Raw genomic sequence first — 10004 nt, 5'->3', positions numbered from 1 at the left:
ACATAGGAGAACAGGCTTTTTCAGTGTTGGCCTCCCGTTTGTGGAATGCCCTCCCCAGTGAAACGTGCCTGGTGCCATCATTGCCAGTTTTTAGGCATCGGGCTAAGACATTTGTACCCACCCAGGCCTTTGGTAGTTAGCCTCTACTGTGATGCTCATCGTTTAGTCAGGTGAGCCAGCACTCACCTGTTACCAGCAACTTGCTTATACATTCTCTTGAGCAGGCACCCCCAAACTTCGGCCCTCCAGAAGTTTTGGACTACAGTTCCCATCTTCCCTGACCACTGGTCCTGTTAGCTAGGGATCATGGGAGTTGTAGGCCAAAACATCTGGAGGGCCGCAGCTTGGGGATGCCTGCTCTTGAGCAACCCTATTCTATTGGTACAAAAGTTTTCACCAGTGGAACAAGGATACCACTAAAGTATACAGCCCAATGTTCTGAAACGTCTGTGCTGAAGCATTAAAAACCGCATACTGTACCTCAAATAACCTAAGTGGAACATGGCATTGGTGGTACAGTACACTACACCACTGACCCAACAGTAGCAAGTCACACATGAAGCCTGGTCCTGCCAGGAATGGGAACATCACTGCAGTCGATTACCCAGAATGGAAGACAAAAACGTTCTGGCAATGACACCTGTCGAGGGTTTTGCTCCGAGGGCATCCAAGGGTCCAGAGGTCATGTCCGACCATGGAGTTGCTCAATGGGAGCAAAGGCTGCCTTGGAGTTAACTGCCTCATCCATCTTCTCATCTTCCTTCCTGCCCTGACATTTCCTCAGAGCGTTATGAAAGTGTCCTCACCGCCACGTTCCACTCCTGCCAAGGCATCTCTGAAGGCAACCCATTTTTTAAAAAAACATTGTTGTTTCACTAATATTTCTATCTTAGCAAAAAAAAAAAAAAGCTTAAGGAGTCTTCAGGAAGAAATTTTCAAACATTCCACGTAATTACTACCATAATATTTTTTTATTTGCTTATTTATTTCCACACATTTATTTCCCAACTTTCCTCACAAAGAGGGAGCCCAGGGTGACTAACAAATATATTTTAACAGAAATTGTAGTAGTAACAAACAAGCAAATACACAGCACTTGTGAACACATATGAAACTCATGAATGTATTAAGTGTGATAGATAGTGCTTGTCAGGGTTTTTTCTTTTCTATTTTACATATTTTATTGATTTATTGTACTCTTGCATTTGTATCTGCTGTAATTTTCTTGTGATACTATTGTGTTAATCTGTCCACTGCTTTGGGAGCCTTTGGACCAAACAGCATATAAATAAACCAATGAATGAATGGCAGTACCAATAAAATATAACCAATAAAAATAACCAAGATAACCACCGTAAAACTGAATAATCTTAGTATTGTTTCATATTTATTTAGTTCTGTTAGCGTTCTTCCTAAGTGTCCCTGCAAACAGGCATTTTCTCATGGGTGTGCTATGCTGCAAGTTCTTCACACAGTAGGCACATTCAAAGCCATAACATGCCCCTTTAAACAATCATGGCTTCCCTCAAAGAATTCTGGGAAGGGTAGTTTGTTAAGGGTGCTGAGAGCTGTTAGGAGACCCATATTCCCCTCCAAGAACTACAACTCCCAAAGTCCCTTGGGAAGAGGGACTGATTGTTAAACCACTCTGGGATTTGTGCAACTTGTAATTGCCAATGTGTGATTGAGGGTTGTTGCAGATGACTTGTCTATTGAGCATGTACAGAGAGATTGTATAATGTTGGCTATTTAATGATTATCCACTCTTTATGCATCTGCAGGGAGCTTCTACGATCTTTGAGAGTTTGTTCCGCAACAGCTCCAAATCAGCACGTGATTGAATCCTGCCCAAACATAGTGACGGCCTGGAAGCACCCCATATCCTCACTTATAAAAGCCCTCAATAGGAACGCAAACTCCAGCCTCTCCATTAAGCCATTCATTCCTCTCACGCCATGTGAATTTCATCCACTCCGGAGCACTCAGCCAAGCTTTATCAATGCACATGTTTTTAAACATTTGTCACCAACACATGCCTGATTCTTTTCCTTTTAAAGATGCTTACAGGCAAACATTTCAACTTATCTAAATTTAGAATTAACTTTGGAATTTTTCTGTTTATTCCATGCATGGGTAATATAATCACCCAGAATTTATTTGAGAATAAGGGAGACAGATTGAGGCAGTAAGAGCATATCTACACCACAGAGTACAACTCAGTTTGCTGAGAGAGATTTGCATGGGTTAAGACAGATAGATTAAGACAGATAGCCAGTTTCCCAGACTATCCCATATCCCTATGCTGATTTCTCTCTGTGTCTTTGATGTTTAGACTGATACATCTTAGGTTGCATCCTGTCTCAACTTCCTCCTCCCTCTCACACACTTTTCTGTGGATCTATCTTTTGAAAACAAAGAGGCAAGCATGGCATTTTTGTTTGTCCAATTAGATAATAATGTACTTCCCTTAATAAATATAAGCGTTCTTATTTTATACAAAGTCAACTAGATGCTTGCTCTATGCAAGGCACCATTTAACTAAAGTTAATTTCTTCTTCTGCATATAAACTAACATCAGTTTCATGGTCATTTAACAGGCACAGCTCCCCCCCCCCTCCAGGCAGCCTTTCTCAACCTTGGGTCCCCAGATGTTTCTGAACTATAACTCCCATCATCCCTGATCACTGGTCCTGCTAGCCAAGGATGTTGGGAGTTGTAGCCCACCAACATCTAGAAACTGAAGGTCAGGAAAGACTGCAAATAGCCTGTTTAGTTTACACAGTGGTCAACAAATGCCCTGAGTGCAACAGCTCTCTCCCCTTCCTTCTATGATTCCGAGCAACTGCTATTCAAATGCATACCACCTCTAACCATGGAGAAAGATCATAGCCATTATGGCTAGTGGTCATTGATAGCCTTTCTTCCCATGTTCAGGTCTTGCATTGTTGAATCTTCTTTTATTTTTTGTCTTCATTTGTGGATGCCTTATTAAAAATATTAACATGAGCTCCAAACATCATCCTTCAGGAATTAACTCCCTTTCTGGCACCTCTAGAAATTAAAATTTGTGAGTGGACAGACAGATGTTTCCACTTATTTATTAGATATATCTTCCAAGGAGCTCATAGAGGAAAACATGGTTCTGCTCCTCCCTATTTTGTCATCCCAACCCCCTGTGAGGTAGGTTGAACTGGGAGACGATGACCGGCCCAAAGGTTACCCACTCAGTGAATTTTCTGGCTGAGTGTGGATTTGAGCCTGGTCTCCCAAGTTCTTATCCAGCATTCTGACCACTACACTACATGAGACGATCTCTTCCCACTATCTTGTTTCTAACATGCAAAAGTGCCGGATTTACCGTACGTATAAGCTAAACAAGCTATAGCTTAGGGCCCTACTCTCTTGGGGGCCCCCAAAAAAGGAAAGGAAAAAAAACCTGGATGTACATTTCCAAAATATAAGATAAAAACAAATAAAATAAAACCTACATACAACAACAGTGTTTTGTGTTGTGTAGGCTCTTATGATGTACATATTTTGTTACGTGCAAATGGCTTTAGATACCTATCAGGTCCATAAATTACCATATAGCATATATTCAACACAAAAAACAGCGACAATTTGTCGTTGACAAAGGATAGCTGGACATATAATGGCCCCATTACCTTTAGTAGCTTTGGGCCTCATCAAACCTAAATCCGACCCTGTGCATACATGTTAATTTGCATGCATGAGCATTAAAGCTCAGTGCCTTGCACAAAGCCTAACATTTGACACACTGCAGCTGCTGAGGTATGTTTTGAACTGTTAGGAAGAGAAGATCTTGGCCTCTGGGATTTTCTAACCAGTAACTGAATTTACTCTCTATTTTAAGAATGGTTTCTGCTGAAAGAATGAGTTCCCTGTGTGTATTTAGTTGATTTATAGTGTTGGTTATAGTCATGCTACTGCTGGAGACCAGGTCTGGAAAGTCATAAAACTGGCAGATGGGAATTTCCAAGATCTCCAGATGAAACGCTGTCTGTGCTGGGTGGAGCCTTCTGCTCATCCTGGAGACAAGCAGGTTCCTCAAAACAATACAAGGGCACTGGTGGCTCAGATCAAGAGTTCCATCAAGTTCAATTTCTCCTGTCAAATGTGGCCTGTCTCATGCCTTCTGGTTGAGCAAGAAGAGACATGATAGAAGCTTATAAAATTATGTATGACATGGAGAAAGTGGATAGGGAAAAGTTTTTCTCCTCTCTCAGAACATTAAAGCTTGTGGACATCCAAGAAAGCTGAATGTTGGTAGATTCAGGGCAGATAAAAGACAGAACATATTCAAACAGAATAAAAATAAAATAGAAAAATTCCGTCCAGTAACACCTTAGAGACCAACTGAGTTTGTCATTGGTATGAGCTTTCGTGTGCATGCACACTTCTTCAGATACCAAAAGCACATATTCAAACAGCACATTGTTAAACTATGGAAGGTTTTCATCTGCAAGACTTTATACAGTTCCCTATCAGGGCTCCCAACAAAGGCCTGAAACAACTTTCTTATAGCCTAACATGGGGATCGAATGAGGATGGGTTGCCAAGGCTCCTGAATACGATACACCTTTTGCTTCTGGCATCCATCCTAGCCAGCCTCTGTAGCTGAGCCTTTAACATCGGCTTAATGTCCAGAGGTTAGTCAAGGATACAGGTGACGTTTGTGCTGCGAAAAGCATCATATTGACAGATCAAACCACGGTCAAAAGCACAGGATCAGGCCAGACCATTTCCCTGCAGATCATTTGGCAACCTTGCTTTTTTTTACAATGTGCATTGTTTTAGCTGTCATGGCTTATGGCCAGTAGACATATCTTTTGGTAAATTCTTCAAATACCTCCCCCTCCTTTTTCTTTGTTGTATGTCTGCATGGCGGGGTGTGCGTGTCAAAACTGACATTGCTGCTATGGCTGTGGAGTTGCTTCCAAACATGAAAGCATAATTCTCACTCTAGGACAGCTGAGCTGGCTGCCAGAGTGACAGGGGGAGGCCTTACCTTCTGCCAGAACTTCCTTGAAAGATTAGACAACTAAACGTTGTAACGCCACCATCCCAAAATCAAACGCAAGATTGTGTGTGTGCTTTGTTTCTTTCTTTTCCATCTACTGCCAAGTATAAAGACTGTGGAGTGACCATAGCTTGAGAGGGCAGGATTCCTGAAAGTCCTCTGAGAAAAGACTCCATATGGAAATTGTGCAAGCCAAGGAATACAAATTCTTTCGGATATGGCTTTAAAGTAAATCTCTCTCTCTCTCTCTCCTGATAATGTCCTGCTTTACAGAGAACAGTTCTCTATAGGAGCTCTCTATTTGAAGGACTGTCCCATCAAAGCCTGCTTTAATGACAAAGGTTGGTCAGCATGTCCATTAATTTCAATGAGTTTACTCTAAACATGACTGAAGGTAGATACAGCCCAAAGCACGGAGAGCAGGAGCCTTGAAATCACTCATCAAGAGAGTGCTTTATACCAGCTGCACCTGGTGCTGAAGCTACGACTATTCCTGGACCAGGAGAGCTTGACCACATGGGAGTTACTGACTTCAAGGCTGGATTGCTGCAATGCACTCTGTGTGGGGCTCCCCTTGCACCTGATCTGGAAACTGCAGTTAGTGCAGAATGCTGTTGACAGGAGTGAGACGCTGTCTACATGTAAGAACTCTGCTCAAAGATCTGCACTGGTCACTCATTTGCTAACCAGGTCAATTCCAGGGGGTTACTGTTGGTATATAAGTGGTTTGGATCCAGTTTACTAGCAGGATCACCTTATTTCATATATGCCCACTCAACTGTTTCAATCTGAGGAACTAGCACTTTTGCAGTTACTACATAATACCCATTCTGTGCCTGTAAGAAATCCATCTTTTAGTGTGGCAGCACCTACACTTTGGAACCCCTTGCCTTTTGATTCTGACCAGGTGCCTTTGCTGCACTCTTTTCAGCACCTGCTTAAAACATTTTTCTTTAGGCACACTTCTCCAGATATGTAGAAGTTATGTGTGTTTTATCTCTTAAGTACATGTTTCTAACTGGGGTTGTATTTAGTCAAGAATTGTAATGTTTTATTTTATACTTTTGTAAAACTTGTTTAGCGTCTTGAATGCAATAAAGTGGTGTATACATTTTGTTAAACAAACAAAGAAAGAAACAGCTAGCAGCTGAGAAGCAGGCTGAACTGCCAAATAGCTCAGCTGGTCATCATGGAGATATACACTATACCAGGCACGTCCAACAGGTAGATCGTGATCTACCGGTAGATCACTGGATGTCTGTGGTAGATCACTGGCTCCCCTAAAAGAAGCTCATCATTTTTGCCCTGCACCCCTAAAAATGTGGCTTTCCCCCTCCCTAAAAAAAGTTCAACAACTTTGACCTGAACCCCTAAAAAGGAGGTTCTGCCAGTTCTTAACTTTGTGAGTAGATCACAGTCACTTGGGAGTTGGCCACCCCTGCACTATACTGTACTTCTATTTAAGTTAAAGTAAATATTTCTAAATTTGCATCCATACATGCACATCAGCAAAATGTGTTCTCTTTGGCGGTGTGATGTAGTGGGTTAGAGAAAGCCCAAGAGGTGTAGGAGTTAGAGTGCTGAACTAAAACCTGAGAGTCTGGGGTTCTAGTCCCCAGTTGGCCATGAAGCTCTCTGGGTAACCTTGGGCCAGTCGCCCTCTCCCAGCCTAACCTACCTCACAGGGTTGTTGTGAGGAAAAAGATGGGGGAGAATCACATACACCACCTTGCACTCCTCGGAGAAAAGGTAGAATATAAATGTAAGAAATTTTTTTATCTATATAATGTGCAAGAAACCACTAAAGTGTGAGGAAGGGAGGCTGAGGGTCAGGTGAAGATGTCCCATGAGCTCCCACATACAACACATAGTACGGAGGGTCCCTATCCCAGAAAGCAATTCTGTTGTCCCCCATCCCTCCCTTGTTGACTGTTGGGTTTGGGGTTAGAGATAGTCTACCGTGTTTCCCACATTTTAAGACACCGTCTTATATTTATTTTACTCTAGAAAATAAGCCTATGGCTTATTTTCGGTGGGGTGTCTTATTTTTTTAAATTAAGCAATCTACATTTTGACCTTTGGAGCTGGGCGCGCGTCATACTTTTTCACCGGCGAGTGTGGTCAGAGCCAGGAGCGTGCCCAGCACTGCCCGCGCTCCTCCTGGGGCCGTCATGCTCAACTCCCATGCCCAGCCAACCCAGAGACCCTCCCCTCGTTGCCGCCAATGCTGTGGGGCATTTCTTTTCATAGAATCGTATGATTCTATGCCTCTTTTCAGGAGGAGGAGGAGGCAGACGCCCAGAACCGGCTGCTGTAGCTGGGCCAGGCGGAGGTGAGGCCGCTGCTTCCCCCTGGGGGCTGTGGAGGCGGCTTGGCGGGGACAGCCGGAGCCCAGCCGGGTAGCAGCAGCAGCGGGAGGACGAGTACGATGCTGCTGCTGGCCACGGCAGGAGGAAGCAGGTGCCCGAAAGCGGCGGCGGCTGCAGCCCTGACAGAGCGCGCAGCAGCGCCGCTCGTCCCGAGGCAGCAGGACCCAGCAGCAGCGCCGTCCTCATCCTCCTGCTGCTGTTGCCCGGCCAGGTAGAGGTGAGCCGCTGCTTGCCTCGCCCCCTGGGGGTCGCAGAGGAGGCTGGGCGGGGACAGCCGAAGCCCAGCCAGGCAGTAGCAGCAGCGGAAGGACGAGGACGGTGCTGCTGCTGGGTCCCGCTGCCTCAGGAGGAGCGGCACTGCTGCGTGCTCTGTCAGGGCTGCAGTAGCCGCCACCTTCGGGCGCCTGCTTCCTTGCCGCGGCCAGCAGCAGCACCGTCCTCGTCCTCCCACTGCTGCTGCCCGGCTGTGCTCCGGTTGTCCCTGCCCAGCTGCCTCCGCAGCCCCCAGGGGCGAGCAGTGGGATCGCCTCTGCCGGGCCGAGCTGCAGCAGCCAGTTCTGGGCGTCTGCCTCCTCCTCCCGAAAAGAGGCAGATGTCCTCCTCCTCCTGCTGCGGCCAGCGTGCTGTGTCCCACTGGCTTGCCGGGTGCTCGTGGTCTCACTCCGCGCAGCGCGGAGGTATGGCTTATTTTCAGGGGGTGTCTTCTATTTAACAAATACTTTAAAAGCCTGCTACGGCTTACTTTATGACTACGCCTTAAAAAGGGGGAAACACGGTAGCACCTGTTGATTTCTGAAGTCTGCTGCACCGCCTCTTGCCTGAACCCAGAGCATTGCTTATCTTTTCCTCTTTGGCTGCTTGACATTTAATCAGAATGTCAGATGCAGAGGCCTGAAAGCCATGGCTTGGGACAGATTTTTTTGTTCATTAAAGTCCTGTTCTACTAATGGCCTGTGCGTGCTTTCAGAAGCCAGTGAGCTAGACTCCAGCTGTTCAGGCCTGGAGCTTGTTAGAGTAATTTTCTAAAGATTAGCAAGCGTTGATTCCCCAGGAAAGCTTCCCCCTCCTTTTTTTAAAAAAAGACAGGAAGGGGGTGGGGGAGGTTGCCCAGTGCCCTTAATCACTCCTGACTGCACCCACAGTATGTATAATTTAGGAAGCAACCCTTTCATGGTTGTGGTTGGAAAACAGAGGAGGGAGCAAATGTGTAGAACTGTTTAAAAAGCCAAGGACATTCCAGCAATGCTGTTAATGGCAGCAAATATTATGTTTTTATTTTACGTATGTAATTGAGTGGTGGTATATTTGCCACTCCAACCCACTACCTCCCAGTAGCAATAATTGGTAGATCAGCCCATTTCCATGTTAGTTTCTCATGTGCTCAATCATAGGACTGTTCTGTTCCTATTTTTGGGGGGGGGGAATACATGAAAAATGCACATTTAAATTGTATCCATTTTGTTTTTCATTTTTCATGCATTATTTGCCTCAAATACTTGGCATTTTCAAATACCGGAAATGCTTTTCAATACATAAAATACACAACACCCTGAAACTATATTGCAGAGTTTGGAGATGTGTGCGATCCATTGAGAAGTGCATTTCAATTAATGTATAAACCCAGGACTGGCAAATAAGACTGGTTCACACAAACATCTCTTTAACCCATGTGCAGCAGAGCTCCAGTATGCCTGGCAGTCAGAAGTACAACAGGTGCAGCAGACTTCCATCACTTGATCTCCATGCTTAGACCGATATTTATTTTTTAAATTTTGTATACCTTCATCCTCCAAATATCTTAGGGTGGTTCACAGCATTAAAAATATGAGACAAAAGACACAAAATATGTAATAAAAATTACAGAACAAAACAAACCAATAGCTGCCACCCGACCCCCGCTTCCACATTTAAAACTGTGGACAAAGTAATATCATTTCCTTTCTAGAAAGTAGGAAGTGGGTTTATGTTAATGCTTCTATAGGCTAATGCAGCATTTAATGTTTAACAGTCACTAGCAAATACAAAGCAGCTGAGTTCAGAACTGAGGGAATATTAATAGTAGAAATCTGAAGAGGAGAGCAAGTTAGACTGCAATCTCGTATCACACTTAGCTCACCCTCCCGTTCATCATAATATGGCTTCTGGAGTAGATTTGCACAGGTTGCACTGTGTGTAGAGAACCTGGAAAGGAGAGGAATGGAAGGTGGGGCCAGAGAAGACTTCTCTAAAAGAGAAGTGGGGCTCAAGAAGGAATTTAAAGGAAGAGAGGGAAGAGCAGTCAGGGAAATGCTTCCACACGTCAAGGTGACGAATTAGAAAGCTGCAACCAAATGTCATCTGTTTTCAGCACAAGGGGTGGAGTAGAAGGTTGTGTGTGTGGAGGCCTCTCTTTCCATTGCCCTCCCTGTAACCTCAGCTTTTGTGGGGAAATGCATCAATCAACAAGAAAACATCTCAGACAGGACCTTACAGCAGCTCAGGGGCCAGGAGGTCAGTAAATGTCTGAACTGTATCATTGCAAGATTTCCTATCATAATTGAGGTTTCCAACCCAGCTTGATATATGTTGGTTGTTGCTTTTTTTTTTTTAAAGAG

This window comes from Zootoca vivipara, chromosome 6 (assembly GCF_963506605.1).
Source record: "Zootoca vivipara chromosome 6, rZooViv1.1, whole genome shotgun sequence".
NCBI classification, from domain to species: Eukaryota; Metazoa; Chordata; class Lepidosauria; order Squamata; family Lacertidae; genus Zootoca; species Zootoca vivipara.
Note: the sequence above shows the minus strand (reverse complement) of the source record.